The sequence below is a fragment of the Procambarus clarkii genome, chromosome 10, assembly GCF_040958095.1.
Source record: "Procambarus clarkii isolate CNS0578487 chromosome 10, FALCON_Pclarkii_2.0, whole genome shotgun sequence".
NCBI lineage: Eukaryota > Metazoa > Arthropoda > Malacostraca > Decapoda > Cambaridae > Procambarus > Procambarus clarkii.
This window is the reverse complement of record NC_091159.1, coordinates 15,418,642-15,435,620: the sequence shown is the minus strand read 5'-3', so window position 1 is coordinate 15,435,620 and position 16,979 is coordinate 15,418,642. Positions and strand designations below refer to the sequence as shown.

The 16,979-nt window shown below is 47.2% G+C and overlaps 1 long non-coding RNA gene across 1 annotated transcript; it reads right to left on the bottom strand.

The window, feature by feature from the left end:
- Positions 1–1,645: 1,645 nt before the first annotated feature.
- LOC138363165 (uncharacterized) lies at positions 1,646–10,427 on the bottom strand. The gene is made up of 3 exons (XR_011228032.1): positions 10,315–10,427; positions 9,584–9,631; positions 1,646–2,365 (listed from the first exon to the last, which is right to left on the bottom strand). It is a non-coding gene; the product is annotated as an uncharacterized lncRNA (long non-coding RNA).
- Positions 10,428–16,979: the final 6,552 nt, after the last annotated feature.

Below are 16,979 nucleotides of genomic sequence, written 5' to 3'. Positions count from 1 at the left end.
ATCATATGGTGGAGGGTGTTTTGCTGTTCTCCTTAATGCCTTATTTTGTACTGCTTGCAATTTCTGCATGTTAGTTTTCTTTATGGTGTGTAGTGGTACTGGGGGATATTCTAGATGCGGCCGAACTAGAGCCTTATATAGGTGGATCTGAATGTTAGTACTGAGGCTTCGGAATCTTCTCAGTTTTCCTAATGCTGCTTTGGCTTTGTTTAGTCGGTCCCTTACATGAATTTGTATCCCTGTTCTATTTATCATAAGTCCCAGTATTCTGCCTACCTCCGCATATTGGATCGGCTGGTTATCAAGGATGATGGGGTCCGGGTTTCTTTTCGTAATGTGTATTATTTGGAACTTTTGTTTGTTGGTGCTAATTTTCCATTGCTTCTCAAAGTTGTTTATGAGCTCAATTGCTGCCTTGGTCTTGTCGGCTAGTAGCGGCTTTGATGGGCCCGGTTGGCATATTATTTGGGTAACATCATCAGCGTATGTGATGTATTCTCCATGTTGGGGTTGGGGTAGGTCAGCTGTATATATGTTGAATAGAGTGGGGGAGAGGCAGCTTCCTTGTGGTACTCCACTTTTCAGTTCTATTACGTCACCCAAGTAGCTGCCGATATTAAGCCTAGCAGTTCTATTGTCTATAAAGCTGCAGAGAGTAGCAGTAAATCTCTCAGGAAGCCCTAGTTCAGATATCTTATATTTTAGGCCTGTGTGCCACACTTTGTCGAAGGCTTTCGAGACGTCCCTAAGCACTATATTACACTGATCTTTTTTCGACACTGCGTTGGCTATATGCTCGTAGATCAGGGCTATAGCTGTATGGGCCCCTCTGCGGCCGCATCTAGAATATCCCCCAGTACCACTACACACCATAAAGAAAACTAACATGCAGAAATTGCAAGCAGTACAAAATAAGGCGCTAAGGAGAAAGATTATGTTTGAAAGATTACTCCAAGATGAGACGCCCCGCTCCCACAGCTGGTGGCCCAAGAGCCTCGATTCTCTGGACGAAAACCCCGCCCACAGTATATAATCCCCAGATGAGTTGATATATGTATATATATTGTAGTGTGTGGTCTGGTCATCATACTTGATCCACGTTATTGTGACTCATCGCCTGCAACGGTAGGTTAGGCTCGCTTCCCACTACAGTCTGCTCGTCCTCTACTCTGCACCCGGGTATGAAAGTAGTACCCTGCAGAGTACAGTTGTACACTGACGGCAGTGAGTACACTGTGTATACCAGTGTTTATGTCACACCTATAATGGTAAACTACACTTTGTTTTTCCACTATATACTATCTTTCAAATTCTAAGCTAAATGTTTCTATATCAAACATAAGCTTGATTTAGACTGCTGAACACTTGTTTAGTCCCGCCATTATTGCAAATTGTTACTTTAAGTTGTTACGATAAATGGTCGAGATTCTGATATATATCAACACAGATAATAGACATTGCAATCAATCGATAGATTTAAAATTTACTAACTGGGACAAGGAATGAAGAATACTCCCACATGCCTCAAGCACTCCCACCCGCCCCTTCCACCCCCCTCCCTCCCCCTAATGTCCCAGCCATCCCCCACTCATAACTGGGTTTTATTTCCTACATTCATGACACAAGTAGCTATAAAACATTATCAGAGATTTAACAACTTTATTAAAGACAAGATGACAGTCAATAAATTAGAATTATAACATAAACTGAACATAAAAATTAAGTTATTGCTTGCAACAACAGACAATACCAAAGACATCCAATTATGAAACACAAACAACAGTAATTATAGATGTATCCTGTAAGGACTCCACCCAAGGTAGATTCATCCTGATGTGGTGTCCGGCAGTCGGGTGGAAACATTATGCCAGGATCATCATCAGGGAATTTCCGCAGCGCCAAGTCACGCGAGCCAGTGTTGGCATCTGAAGCCTGCCCAGCCTATAGCATTCGCAGGGCCCTATGGGATCTTGCTGCAAAGGTTTCCTCAAGATGTTATTTATTTATGGGCGACGACGATCGCGGGATCGAATGCCCCCTCGACGACCCTATAATGTCTTCAAGAAATCGTGTATGATGCGGGATGGGCTTTTCCAAGAAGAGTGTTTGTATCCTTGAGATCCTGGGAAGACAGCCGTCGGGTTTTGGTAATTCCTGGAACGGTGAGAATAACCAGAGGGGTAACCTGAGGGGTATCCTGAAGGGTATCCTGAGGGGTATCCTGAGGGGTATCCTGAGGGGTATCCTGAGGGGTATCCTGAGGGGTATCCTGAGGGATATCCTGAGGGATATCTTGAGGGGTATCTTGAGGGGTAACCATGTGCAGGGTAGTTGGCAGGGATGCTGGGCTGGTAACTACTGCCATCTGAGGAGATGAATATACCCACAGTCAGTATGGTGATGTATATTATATGGATGCTTGTAAATTCACACATATATAAACAAAAAATATACACTAAACGAATTAAGAAAATCTGCGGGATACCCGGGACACCGTGCACCTTCCCGGGGACACCGTACACCGTCCCCGGGACGCTATGAATCACCCGGGGACGCTATGAATCACCCGGGGACGCCATGAATCACCCGGGGACGCCATGAATCACCCGGGGGCGCCATGAATCACCCGGGGACGCCATGAATCACCCGGGGACGCCATGAATCACCCGGGGACGCCATGAATCACCCGGGGGCGCCATGAATCACCCGGGGACGCCATGAATCACCCGGGGACGCCATGAATCACCCGGGGAGGCCATGAATCACCCGGGGACGCCATGAATCACCCGGGGACGCCATGAATCACCCGGGGACGCTATGAATCACCCGGGACGCCATGAATCACCCGGGGACGCCATGAATCACCCGGGGACGCCATGAATCACCCCGGGACGCCATGAATCACCCGGGGACGCCATGAATCACCCGGGGACGCCATGAATCACCCGGGGACGCTATGAATCACCCGGGGACGCCATGAATCACCCGGGGACGCTATGAATCACCCGGGGACGCCATGAATCACCCGGGGACGCCATGAATCACCCGGGGACGCCATGAATCACCCGGGGACGCCATGAATCACCCGGGGACGCCATGAATCACCCGGGGACGCCATGAATCACCCGGGGACGCCATGAATCACCCGGGGACGCCATGAATCACCCGGGGACGCCATGAATCACCCGGGGACGCCATGAATCACCCGGGGACGCCATGAATCACCCGGGGACGCCATGAATCACCCGGGGACGCCATGAATCACCCGGGGACGCCATGAATCACCCGGGGACGCCATGAATCACCTGGGGACGCCATGAATCACCCGGGGACGCTATGAATCACCCGGGGACACTAAGAATCACCCGGGGACGCCATGAATCACCCGGGGACGCCATGAATCACCCGGAGACACCATGAATCACCCGGGGACACCGTGCACCTTCCCGGGGACACCGTACACCGTCCCCGGGACGCTATGAATCACCCGGGGACGCTATGAATCACCCGGGGACGCTATGAATCACCCGGGGACGCTATGAATCACCCGGGGACGCTATGAATCACCCGGGGACGCTATGAATCACCCAGGACGCTATGAATCACCCAGGACGCTATGAATCACCCGGGGACGCTATGAATCACCCGGAGACGCCATGAATCACCCGGAGACACCATGAATCACCCGGGGACACCGTGCACAGTCCCGGGGACACCGTACACCGTCCCCGGGACGCTATGAATCACCCGGAGACACCGTGCACCGTCCCGGGGACACCATGAATCACCCGGGGACACCGTGCACCGTCCCGGGGACACCGAACACCGTCCCCGGGACCCTATGAATCACCCGGGGACACCGTGCACCGTCCCGGGGACACCATGAATCACCCGGGGACACCGTGCACCGTCCCGGGGACACCATCAATCACCCGGGGACACCGTGCACCGTCCCGGGGACACCATCAATCACCCGGGGACACCGTGCACCGTCCCGGGGACACCATCAATCACCCGGGGACGCCATGAATCACCCGGGGACGCCATGAATCACCCGGGGACGCCATGAATCACCCGGGGACGCCATGAATCACCCGGGGACGCCATGAATCACCCGGGGACGCCATGAATCACCCGGGGACGCCATGAATCACCCGGGGACGCCATGAATCACCCGGGGACGCTATGAATCACCCGGGGACACTAAGAATCACCCGGGGACGCCATGAATCACCCGGGGACGCCATGAATCACCCGGAGACACCATGAATCACCCGGGGACACCGTGCACCTTCCCGGGGACGGTGTACGGTGTCCCCGGGACGCTATGAATCACCCGGGGACGCTATGAATCACCCGGGGACGCTATGAATCACCCGGGGACGCTATGAATCACCCGGGGACGCTATGAATCACCCGGGGACGCTATGAATCACCCGGGGACGCTATGAATCACCCAGGACGCTATGAATCACCCAGGACGCTATGAATCACCCGGGGACGCTATGAATCACCCGGAGACGCCATGAATCACCCGGAGACACCATGAATCACCCGGGGACACCGTGCACCGTCCTGGGGACACCGTACACCGTCCCCGGGACGCTATGAATCACCCGGAGACACCGTGCACCGTCCCGGGGACACCATGAATCACCCGGGGACACCGTGCACCGTCCCGGGGACACCGAACACCGTCCCCGGGACCCTATGAATCACCCGGGGACACCGTGCACCGTCCCGGGGACACCAAGAATCACCCGGGGACACCGTGCACCGTCCCGGGGACACCATGAATCACCCGGGGACACCGTGCACCGTCCCGGGGACACCATGAATCACCCGGGGACACCGTGCACCGTCCCGGGGACACCATCAATCACCCGGGGACACCGTGCACCGTCCCGGGGACACCATCAATCACCCGGGGACACCGTGCACCGTCCCGGGGACACCATCAATCACCCGGGGACACCGTGCACCGTCCCGGGGACACCATCAATCACCCGGGGACACCGTGCACCGTCCCCGGGACGCTATGAATCACCCGGAGACACCGTGCACCGTCCCGGGGACACCATGAATCATCCGGGGACACCGTGCACCGTCCCGGGGACACCGTACACCGTCCCCGGGACGGTATGAATCACCCGGGGACACCGTGCACCGTCCCGGGGACACCGTGCACCGTCCCGGGGACACCATGAATCACCCGGGGACACCGTGCACCGTCCCTTGGACACCATCAATCACCCGGGGACACCGTGCACCGTCCCGGGGACACCGTGCACCGTCCTGGGGACACCGTGCACCGTCCCGGGGACACCGTGCACCGTCCCGGGGACACCGTGCACCGTCCCGGGGACACCGTGCACCGTCCCGGGGACACCGTGCACCGTCCCGGGGACACCGTGCACCGTCCCGGGGACACCGTGCACCGTCCCGGGGACACCGTGCACCGTCCCGGGGACACCGTGCACCGTCCCGAGGACACCGTGCACCGTCGCGGGGACACCGTGCACCGTCCCGGGGACACCGTGCACCGTCGCGGGGACACCGTGCACCGTCGCGGGGACACCGTGCACCGTCGCGGGGACACCGTGCACCGTCGCGGGGACACCGTGCACCGTCGCGGGGACACCGTGCACCGTCCCGGGGACACCGTGCACCGTCCCGGGGACACCGTGCACCGTCCCGGGGACACCGTGCACCGTCCCGGGGACACCGTGCACCGTCCCGGGGACACCGTGCACCGTCCCGGGGACACCGTGCACCGTCCCGGGGACGCCATAAATCACCCGGGGACACCATAAATCACCCGGGGACACCATAAATCATCCGGGGGACACATAAATTATCTGGGGGTCACTGTAAATCATCTAGGGACATTTTAAATCACAGAGGGACACTATAAATCACATGGGGACACTGTAAGTCACCTGGGGACACTGTAAGTCACCTGGGGACACTGTAAGTCACCTGGGGACACTGTAAGTCACCTGGGGACACTGTAAGTCACCTGGGGACACTGTAAGTCACCTGGGGACACTGTAAGTCACCTGGGGACACTGTAAGTCACCTGGGGACACTATAAGTCACCTGGGGACACTATAAGTCACCTGGGGACACTATAAGTCACCTGGGGACACTATAAGTCACCTGGGGACACTATAAGTCACCTGGGGACACTATAAGTCACCTGGGGACACTAAATCACCTGGGGACACTAAATCACCTGGGGACACTATAAGTCACCTGGGGACACTATAAGTCACCTGGGGACACTATAAGTCACCTGGGGACACTATAAGTCACCTGGGGACACTATAAGTCACCTGGGGACACTATAAGTCACCTGGGGACACTATAAGTCACCTGGGGACACTATAAGTCACCTGGGGACACTATAAGTCACCTGGGGACACTATAAGCCACCTGGGGACACTATAAGTCACCTGGGGACACTATAAGTCACCTGGGGACACTATAAGTCACCTGGGGACACTATAAGTCACCTGGGGACACTATAAGTCACCTGGGGACACTATAAGTCACCTGGGGACACTATAAGTCACCTGGGGACACTATAAGTCACCTGGGACACTATAAGTCACCTGGGGACACTATAAGTCACCTGGGGACACTATAAGTCACCTGGGGACACTATAAGTCACCTGGGGACACTATAAGTCACATGGGGACACTATAAGTCACATGGGGACACTATAAGTCACATGGGGACACTATAAGTCACATGGGGACACTATAAATCACATGGGGACACTATTAATCACATGGGGACACTATAAATCACATGGGGACACTATAAATCACATGGGGACACTATAAATCACATGGAGACACTATAAATCACATGGACACTATAAATCACATGGAGACACTATAAATCACATGGAGACACTATAAATCACATGGAGACACTATAAATCACATGGAGACACTATAAATCACACGGGGACACTATAAATCACACGGAGACACTATAAATCACATGGGGACACTATAAATCACATGGGGACACTATAAATCACATGGGGACACTATAAATCACATGGGGACACTATAAATCACATGGAGACACTATAAATCACATGGGAACACTTATAATCACCTTGTATAATATCGAAGGGCGATATAGGTGGGTACTGAGGAGAGTAGTCGTACTCCGGAGGTCTGGCGTCAACGAGAGCGGCTCCCACCGCCAGCAGCAGCAGCAGCACCAGGGTACACCTCTCCAGGCGGGTGGGCATGGTGGCCGGCATGGTCAGGTCAACTAGTTATGAACCATTTGCGCCTCGCACCGCGGTTTATATATCCGTTTGCTCCCCCCCCCCCCCCCCCCCACCTTACCCCTATTTTATATCCTTCTTATTCCCAACCGTCTCACGCCAGGAGACATCTTCCGTCACGCAGGGTACAGTCGCACCTCCACCGATCTCCGTATCATCTCTTGATACTGGTAATGGCTCAAAAGGGCCACCACTTACGGGCTATTCATGCCCGTGCCACCTCTTGGGTGGCTTAATCTTTTTCAATCATCGATCAACCGTCTCACTTCCCACTAATCTCTCTGACCACTCCCACCAAACTGATCCCCTCTTGTTCAGATCGTTAATGTACATGATGACACCAAAGCAGTTGAGATAATATGTCTGAAACTCCGGAAGATTTTCTAAAAAGTTCCTCATAGAAGGTTTTTGAAAATAAAATCGCATGGAACAGATATGCAATGAGACTGAAAACTCCTAACTGGGCGCAAACAACTGGCACTGAGTGTTCAGAACTCACACGGGCGTGATGGGACAAGTGGAGTGCCGCAAGGCTCAGTGTTAGGGCTTATGTTTTTATATTTGCTCTCGATGGTGTCATAATCAGCACAATATACAACTGTGCCGACCCTAAACTAGGCAGCAAAAGGTCCAACACCCTTAGAGCGACAGAGAGTGTGAACAAAAAAAGTATACAGACTTAGTCCTAGTACATTGATGTGACAAATGGTTTATGGTGAATGCTGAGAAAATGTTAAGCTCTTCACTTTCGAAAAAAACGAAATCGGTAAACTGTTAAATGAGCTTTAAAATGTTAACAAAATCAGGACCCAATACCCGGTTATGGGTATGGGGGTCTATGCCACCCTTCCCCACCCTACCCAGCCACACCCAGCCACACCCTACCCTGTCCCACCCAGCCACACCCTACCCTGTCCCACCCAGCCACACCCTACCCTGTCCCACCCAGCTATACCTCGACCAGCCACACCCTGACCTACCACAACATGACCTGACATACAATGACCAGCCGCACCCTAATCATCTTTCAACCATCATCATCTCGAACATACTCTTCTTTGCATGTGAATATTCGCCACCTGTTGGTGACGTTTCTCCCCTGGTGGTGATTGACTGACGACAGTCAATATGTTTTTATATTTGAAAACTGTCAATATGACAGTTTTGTCATACTGACAGTCAATATGACAAACTGATAAGCATATGACAATATGACAAACTGTCGATGACAGTCAATAGGTTTCATATTTGAAAAATATAAAAAAAAATTATTTATATATGGAACTGTTTATGTACTCATGCCTGGCACAAGAGGTGGTACAGGCAAGAGTAGCCCCGTAGGTGGTAGATGTTTGGAGTGAATGTGATCTTTGGTCGTGTAACGTCTTCAAATGTCTCTGGGTCCCTCCAACACATTCTTGCAAGACATATTTTGTAACATAAATTAGATTTCTCGTAGATCCTCTCTTGTTATAAGTTAAACTACATTTGTACATTTCTTCCCATCTTTTGTACTGAATGGATTAATTCATTAGCTCCCTCGCCTTTAATCAGTCTAATCGCCGAAGCTACATTTATCCGTAATCATCCTTAATACCCCCTGCAAGTTCAATCCCATTTAATATTCCTTAATCTATTTTCACAAGAACAGATTAAATTTACTGGAATTAACTTCGTCATCCTTGTGTGTACCTGTTCAAGTAAATTTATGCCCATTCTATACTATGGCGACCAAACCTGAAATGAATAATATATATGGGCCTAACACGTGCATGACAAAGCTGAAAAATGCAATTTTACACCAATTACTGCTAACGCTTCTAGTAATAAAACCCAACATCTGCATTTATGCATTGATTTTAAGATCCGTACTAATCATATCTCCCAGTAGACCATTTCATTCTAATGCGGCTAAATACGGCTTTAAACTAGCTGTGAGCATACGGAACAGTTTACCAGCACATATAATACAGTGTGGTACAGCACCCATACGGAACAGCTTTCCAGGAGACAATACAGTATGGTACATTAAATACACTAGACAAGCAATTCTCAAGTCCGCGACTCACCTTGTTTTTAACACAAAAGCTTTCCACAAACAGCCCAGTTTGGATTTAATGGTCTGTTACTGTCTGTAATCCTTTTTAACCGTGAGTGAGGTCGCCCACACAATGATCGTGAGTCACAGTGAGGTGGCGAGAGTCAGGTCACATACCCTTTACAATGGACGTTAAGGTAATTGACCAATTATTTGACACAAACAATATACTTACTTTCCATAAAGCGGCGCCACATTCACAACCTTCCACGATTCTTGTATTCTGTTGATTCAAATTGTTTACTAAATATGTAAGACAAGAGCTCACTATGTTAAGCATTAGATTCAAGTTCAAGTTTAGATTCTTTAAGGACTCCTGGTAAATACTTCACCAGGTAAATATTTGTTCAACAAACTACTCCTTGCCAACCACTAAACTGGTCAACGTGTCCATTCCAATTCACCTGGGATGAATGGGTCTCGAACCGTGTCCCTCTGCATTACCTACATCGGTTCATTCACCCGCGGATATGCTACCAAATAACAGCATATCCGGCAAATAACAAATAATTGTAAATTCGACACTTATTTACAATATCCTCTTTGTATTTATCAGTAACTTAACCTGTCACTTTTCTTAAGAACATAACATATATGTTTAACCTAAGAACATACGTATTTATGAAATTACAGAAAGCCTTTTGGCTATACGAGGCTGCTCCTATTAAATAGAATGAAACTCATTCACATACATGTCTAACCTACGCTTGAAACAATCAAATAATCCAATATTGTGTTAACAAGAAATGTACCCTACAAATTAACTATTGTGTTTGTGCTATACAGCCCGTGTCATCCTGATCTACACTTGTGATGATATCCAGCGACCAGTGAATGGGTCTTTGATAGGTCTCCTGAATTGTTTTACTACGAAATCTAAGGAAATAAAAGATAATAGAAGCTTACCTTATATTGGAGGTCGGTCCCACGAAGCAACCGTCCATGTCCATTCTATCCAGCAGTCGACCCCAAAGACGCATTCATCAATTTTAACATTATGATCATTCACAACAGAACTTTTCTCACATATAAATTAATATTATTATTATATATTAGCATATTGTGCATAGTTAGGCACTGGTTAGATTAGGTGTTTAGGTTCCGTTGCCGTTTATTTATATTTGTAGTACGTGGGTGAAGCATTTACAGCGTTGTGGTTCGACAACCCGTCCTCGACTCAAGTCCATTACATTCAGCGGTCGACTCCACAGACGCATTCATAAATTTTAACATGCTGTTCATTCAGAACAAGAATTTTCTCAAATATAAATTAATATTATAATATATTAGCATATTGTGCATATATAGGCATAGGTTAGGTTAGGTGTTTAGCTTTGGTTGGCGATTATTTGCATTTGTAGTACGTGGGTGAAGCATTTATAGCGAAGTGGTTCGAACAAAACTCGTCAGTGAAGCACTTGTTCCGGAAGTGTTCGAACGAAATCAGTTGTGAGTCGTGTGTAAACCGCTTTTCATTCATAAACAGGGGGTTTGGCGGCTGCATGGAATCACTTTTGGATCTTTGTTTGGAGGACGGGCTGATTTGTAGTACGTGGGTGAAGCATTTATAGCGTTGTGATTCGAACAAAATTCGTCAGTGAAGCACTTGTTCCGGATATGTTCGAACGTCAGCAGTTGTGAGTCGTGTGTAAACCGCTTTTCATTCATAAACAGGGGGTTTGGCGGCTGCATGGAATCACTTTTTGGATCTTTGTTTGGAGGACGGGCTGAGTTCGAACAAAGGTCGTCAGCGAAGCTCTTGTTCAGGAAATGTTCGGATGTCATCGGTTGTGAGTCGTGTGTAAACCGTTTTTCATTCATAAACAGGGGGTTTGGCGGGTGCATGGAATGGACTTTGGGTCTTTGTTGGGAGGACGGGCTGGATGAAGATCGCTTTACCTGTGATGAAAAGAAAACGAATTATTGAGGTGCTTCACTCAAAGGCAGTTAGTCATATAAATCCTCATACACCACATATTTAATATTAGTACATTATTTAGTACACTTTAATCGCATAGATACACATCACGGACACGATGACACTTTAGGGTGCAGGAACACACTAATCCTATATATATAGGCAGCACAGACAAGGTGTCCACCACACCATTTGGTCACCACTTGGTCCGGGAGACATCTCCCGTTACGCAGGGTGCAGTTGCACCTCCACAGATCTCCAGTATCAGCTCTCGATACTGGTAATGGCTCAACAGGGAAACCACTTACGGGCTATTCATGCCCGTGCCACCTTTTGGGTGGCTTAATCTTCATCAATCAATCAAGATGAAATACACAACCCTGCTCCTGTGCCAGGTAAGTCCACAACGGGCTCACCATAGCCCGTGCTACTTGGAACTTTTGTTCCAAGTAGCGAATCTTAAACAACAACAAGGTGACATAATAATTCACGGGCTATTCATGCCCGTGCCAACTCATGGGTGGCATAATCTTTATCAATCAATCAAGGTGACATAAGAACATAAGAATAAAGGTAACTACAGAAGGCCTATTGGCCCATACGAGGCAGATCCTATTTATAACCACCCAATCCCACTCATATACATGTCTAACCCACGCTTGAAATAATCAGGGGACCCCACCTCCACCACGCCACGTGGCAACTGGTTCCACAAATCAACAACCCTGTTACCGAACCAGTATTTACCCATGTCTTTCCGAAATCTAAACTTATCCAATTTATACCAATTGGTTCGTGTTCTGTCTTGTGTTGATACTTTTAATACCCTATTAATATCTCATTTGTTATGTCCATTCATCCACTTGTAAACCTCTATCATGTCACCCCTAACTCTTCGCCTTTCCAGTGAACGCAATTTAAGCTTTGTTAATCTTTCTGCATATGACAGATTTTTAATTTGGCGGGTTAACTTTGTCATCCTATGCTGGACACGTTCAAGTGAATTTATATCCATTCTATAGTACGGCGACCAAAACTGAACTGCATAATCTAAATGGGGCCTAACCAGAGCACGATATAGCTGAAGAACAACACTAGGTGTCTTGTTACTAACGCTTCGATTAATATATCCCAGTGTCCTATTTGCCTTATTATGAACATTTATGCACTAATTTTTTTGGTTTTAAATTCTTTCTCAATCGACTTGAGAATGGTCCAGGACGGACCGAAACGTCGTCGTCCCTTCACTTTCTAGTGTGTGGTCTGGTCAACATACTTTAGCCACATTATTGTGACTCATCGCCTGCTTACTAATCATAACGCCCAGATCCCTTTCGCAATCCGACTTCGCAATCTCAACACCATCTAGCTCGTATCTTGTAACTCTATCATCATTACCTAGCCACAAACCCTTACATTTATCAGCATTAAACTGAATCTGCCAATCTTTTGACCATTTCAAAACCCTATTTAGATCGCCTTGAAGTGATAATGAGTCTTTTTCAATGTTTATTTTCCTACCGATTTTTGTATCATAGGCAAATTTGCAAATGATACTGCCCAAACCTGAATCTAAATCATTTATATATATTATGAATGACAGAGGCCTCAGGACAAAGCCACGCGGCACTCCACTTACAACATTTTCCCACTCTGACTTAACCCCATTTATACTGGGTCCGTCTAATTACCAAAAACTACCACATACTACACACGCTTCAGAAAACTTCCTGGCAATACGTTAGTAATGAATAAATATGATATATTAAGTTAGGCTGACCTAACCTAACCTAACCTAACTTAACCAAACCTAACCTAACCGAAGCTTGGATCGTCGACTTGATTTGGCGTCACCAGCTTTTTATTTTCGTCTAATTTCTTTATAAAAAGATACTTTTTCAGATTAAAATTATGTTTTTCGTGTTGTACATTCAGCACCAACATTATAATGAGTAAATATATCATATTTATTCATTACTAACATATTGCCAGGAAGTTTTCTGAAGCGTGTGTAGTATGTGGTAGTTTTTGGTAATTAGACGGACCGTTTATACTCACTCTCTGTTTCCTTTGGAACAGCCATGCCCTAATCCTACTTAATATAGCACCCCCAATACCAGGAGCCTCTATCTTTTTAATCAGTCTTTCATGTGGCACTGTATCAAAAGCTTTGTTAAAGTCAAGGTACACAATATCGCAAACTTTACCACTATCAACTGCCTCAACTATGCTGGAATAAAATGATAGCAAATTTTTAAACATGAACGGCCATTTGTAAAACCATGTTGCGACTCATTTATTAATTCATGTTTTTCAAGATGAAGACGAATAGCATTTGCAATTATCGATTCAAATAACTTTCCCACAATATACGTAAGGCTAATTGGCCGATAGTTTGACGCAAGTGATCGATCTCCTTTCTTAAAAAATGGTATTACATTAGCTACCTTCCATGACTCTGGCCTGACTAATGATTTATTAAATATGGTAGACAATGGATCGCAAAGCTACTCTTTGCATTCTTTAAGCACCCAGGCAAACACTTCGTCCGTTCTCTGAGAGAGAACTCTATCAACATCAGAGGTCCGAGACTGTTCAACACGCTTCCACTACACATAAGGGGCATAACTGGCCGACCCCTCACAGTGTTCAAGAGAGAACTGGATAAGCACCTCCAAAGGATACCTGATCAACCAGGCTGTGACTCATACGTTAGGCTGCGAGCAGCCGCGTCCAACAGCCTGGTTGATCAGTCCGGCAACCAGGAGGCCTGGTCGACGACCGGGCCGCGGGGACGCTAAGCCCCGGAAGCACCTCAAGGTAATCTCAAGGTAAGGTAGGCCCTGGGGATTTGTTTGGTTTGAGTTTCACTGTTTGTTTAACAACATCCTCCTTGTTAAACTAGTCGTAGCTCAGTCGATTAAGGCAGCATCTGGGATGCTCCCGGACGTAGGTTCGAATCCTCATCATGGCCCTTGTGGATTTGTTCATAAATTTATAGTATTATATATTAGCATATTGTGCATTTTTAAGTGTAGGTTAGGTTAGATGTTTAGGTTCTTTTAGTAATTATTTGTATTTGCAGCATGTGGGTAAAGTATTTATAGCAACCCGTCCTCGACTCAAGTCTATTACATCCAGCGAACGACCCCACAGACGCGCCTGACAGCTAGGTGGACAGCGCTTCGGATTCATAGTCCTGAGGTTCCGGGTTTGATCTCCGGTGGAGGTGTAGACAAATGGGCAAAATGTTTCTTTCACCCTAGTTACCTAGCAGTAAATAGGTACCTGGGAGTTAGACACCTGCTACGGGCTGCTTGCCGGGGGAAGGGTGTAACAAAAAAAAGGAGGCCTGGTCGAGGACCGGGCCGCGGGGACGCTAAGCTCCGAAATCATCTCAAGATAAAATCTCAAGATAACGCATTCATAAATTTGTACATGATGTTCATCCAAAACGGGAATTTTCTCAAATATAAATTAATATTATAATATATTAGCTTATTGTGCATATATAGACATAGGTTAGGTTAGGTTAGGTTGCACACAGAAATCACAATAGCGTGATGCATCACATGAACAAATCCACAAGGGCCGTGACGAGGGTTCGAACCTACGTCCGAGAGGATCCCAGACGCTGCCTTAATCGACTGAGCTTCGACATGGAATAAGAACTGCAACCGGGAAATCAACTTGACCTACCACGGGTCCTGCAGCCTCTCCGAGACAAACCAGGTTTTTACACAATTCCCCCATGCACCCGAGCTCTATCAACAAGCTGTTCTACCTCTTCGCCCTTACTTCATTAAACACAGAAATCACAATAGCGTGATGCATCAAATGAACAATTTAGCTCAGTCGATTAAGGCACGTCTGGGATTCTCTCGGACGTAGGTTCGAACCCTCGTCACGGTCCTTCTGGATTTGTTCATAGGTTAGGTTAAGTGTTTAGGTCCTGTTGGCGATTATTCGTATTTGTAGTACGTTTGTAAGGGGAAGCCGGTCGGCCGAGCGGACAGCACATTGGACTTGTGATCCTGTGGTCCCGGGTTCGATCCCGGGTGCCGGCGAGAAATGGACAGAGTTTCTTTCACCCTATGCCCCTGTTACCTAGCAGTAAAATAGGTACCTGGGTGTTAGTCAGCTGTCACGGGCTGCTTCCTGGGGGTGGAGGCCTGGTTGAGGACCGGGCCGCGGGGACACTAAAGCCCCGAAATCATCTCAAGATAACCTCAAAATATACGTGGGTGAAGCATTTATAGCGTCAACCCGTCCTCGACTCAAGTCCATTACATCCAGATGTCGATCCCACAGATGCATTCATAAATTTTAACATGCTGTTCATTCAAAACGGGAATGTTCTCAATTATAAATTAATATCATAATATATTAGCATATTGTGCATATATAGGCATAGGTTAGGTGAGGTGTTTAGGTTCTATTAGTGATTATTTGCATTTGTAGTACGTGAGTGAAGCATTTATAGCGTTGTGGTTCGAACATAATTAAAATTCGTCACTGAAACACTTTTCCGGAAGAAGTTCCGGAAGAGTTCGAACGAAATCAGTTGTTAGTCGTGTGTAAACCGTTTTTCATTCATAAACAGGGGGTTTGGTGGGTGAATGGAATCACGTTTGGGTTTTTGGAGGACGGGCTGTTTACAGAGTTGGGATTTGAGGCAGCCCGTCCTCCAAACAAAGATCCAAAAGTGATTCCATGCACCCACCAAACCCCCTGTTTATGAATGAAAAGCGGTTTACACACGACTCACAACTGCTGACGTTCGAACATATCCGGAACAAGTGCTTCACTGACGAATTTTGTTCGAATCGCAACGCTATAAATGCTTCACCCACGTACTACAAATACAAATAATCGCCAACAGAACCTAAACACCTGACCTAACCTATCCTATGCCTATATATACACAATATGCCAATATATAATAATATTAATTTATACTTGAGAAAATTCCCATTTTGAATGAACAGCATGTTAAAATTTATGAATGCGTCTGTGGGGTCGACCGCTGAATGTAATGGACTTGAGTCGAGGACGGGTTGTTTGAGGAGGTCGTCAGCTAAGACCTCTTCGAGGAATGTTCGAACGTCATCAGTTGTGAGGCGTGTATAAAGCGTTTTTCATTCATGGGAATAGCCATGGGATTTGGTGGCTGGATTAACGAGCATTTCGCCTTTGTTGATAAGGACGGACATTACATGTGACTCATAGCTGATGACGTTCATACTTTTATTGAACAGTGCTTCACTCAAGTCCTCTGTTCGAATCACACCTATGAAAATGCTTCACAACATACGATGAGTAAATGCTAACAGAACCTAACCACCTAACCCAATCTAGGTATAACTGTACACTAAATTCTTATATAATATTAATATATATTAAAAAAAAAACAATTTTGAATACTGAAGACTATCTAGAGACTAGAGAAGCTTTCAAAATGGACAAAAGATTGGGGGATGCCATTTAATGCAGAAAAAATGTAAGATTCTGAGCCAAGGTGATGATGGCTACCATATATCACCGGGACAATGTTGAAATTGCGAAATCTTAATGCGAGAAAGATCTTAAAAGTCATGATTATTAAGTAGAACGTTATGAAATAATGAGGAAGGAGGTGGTGATGGGACCATGA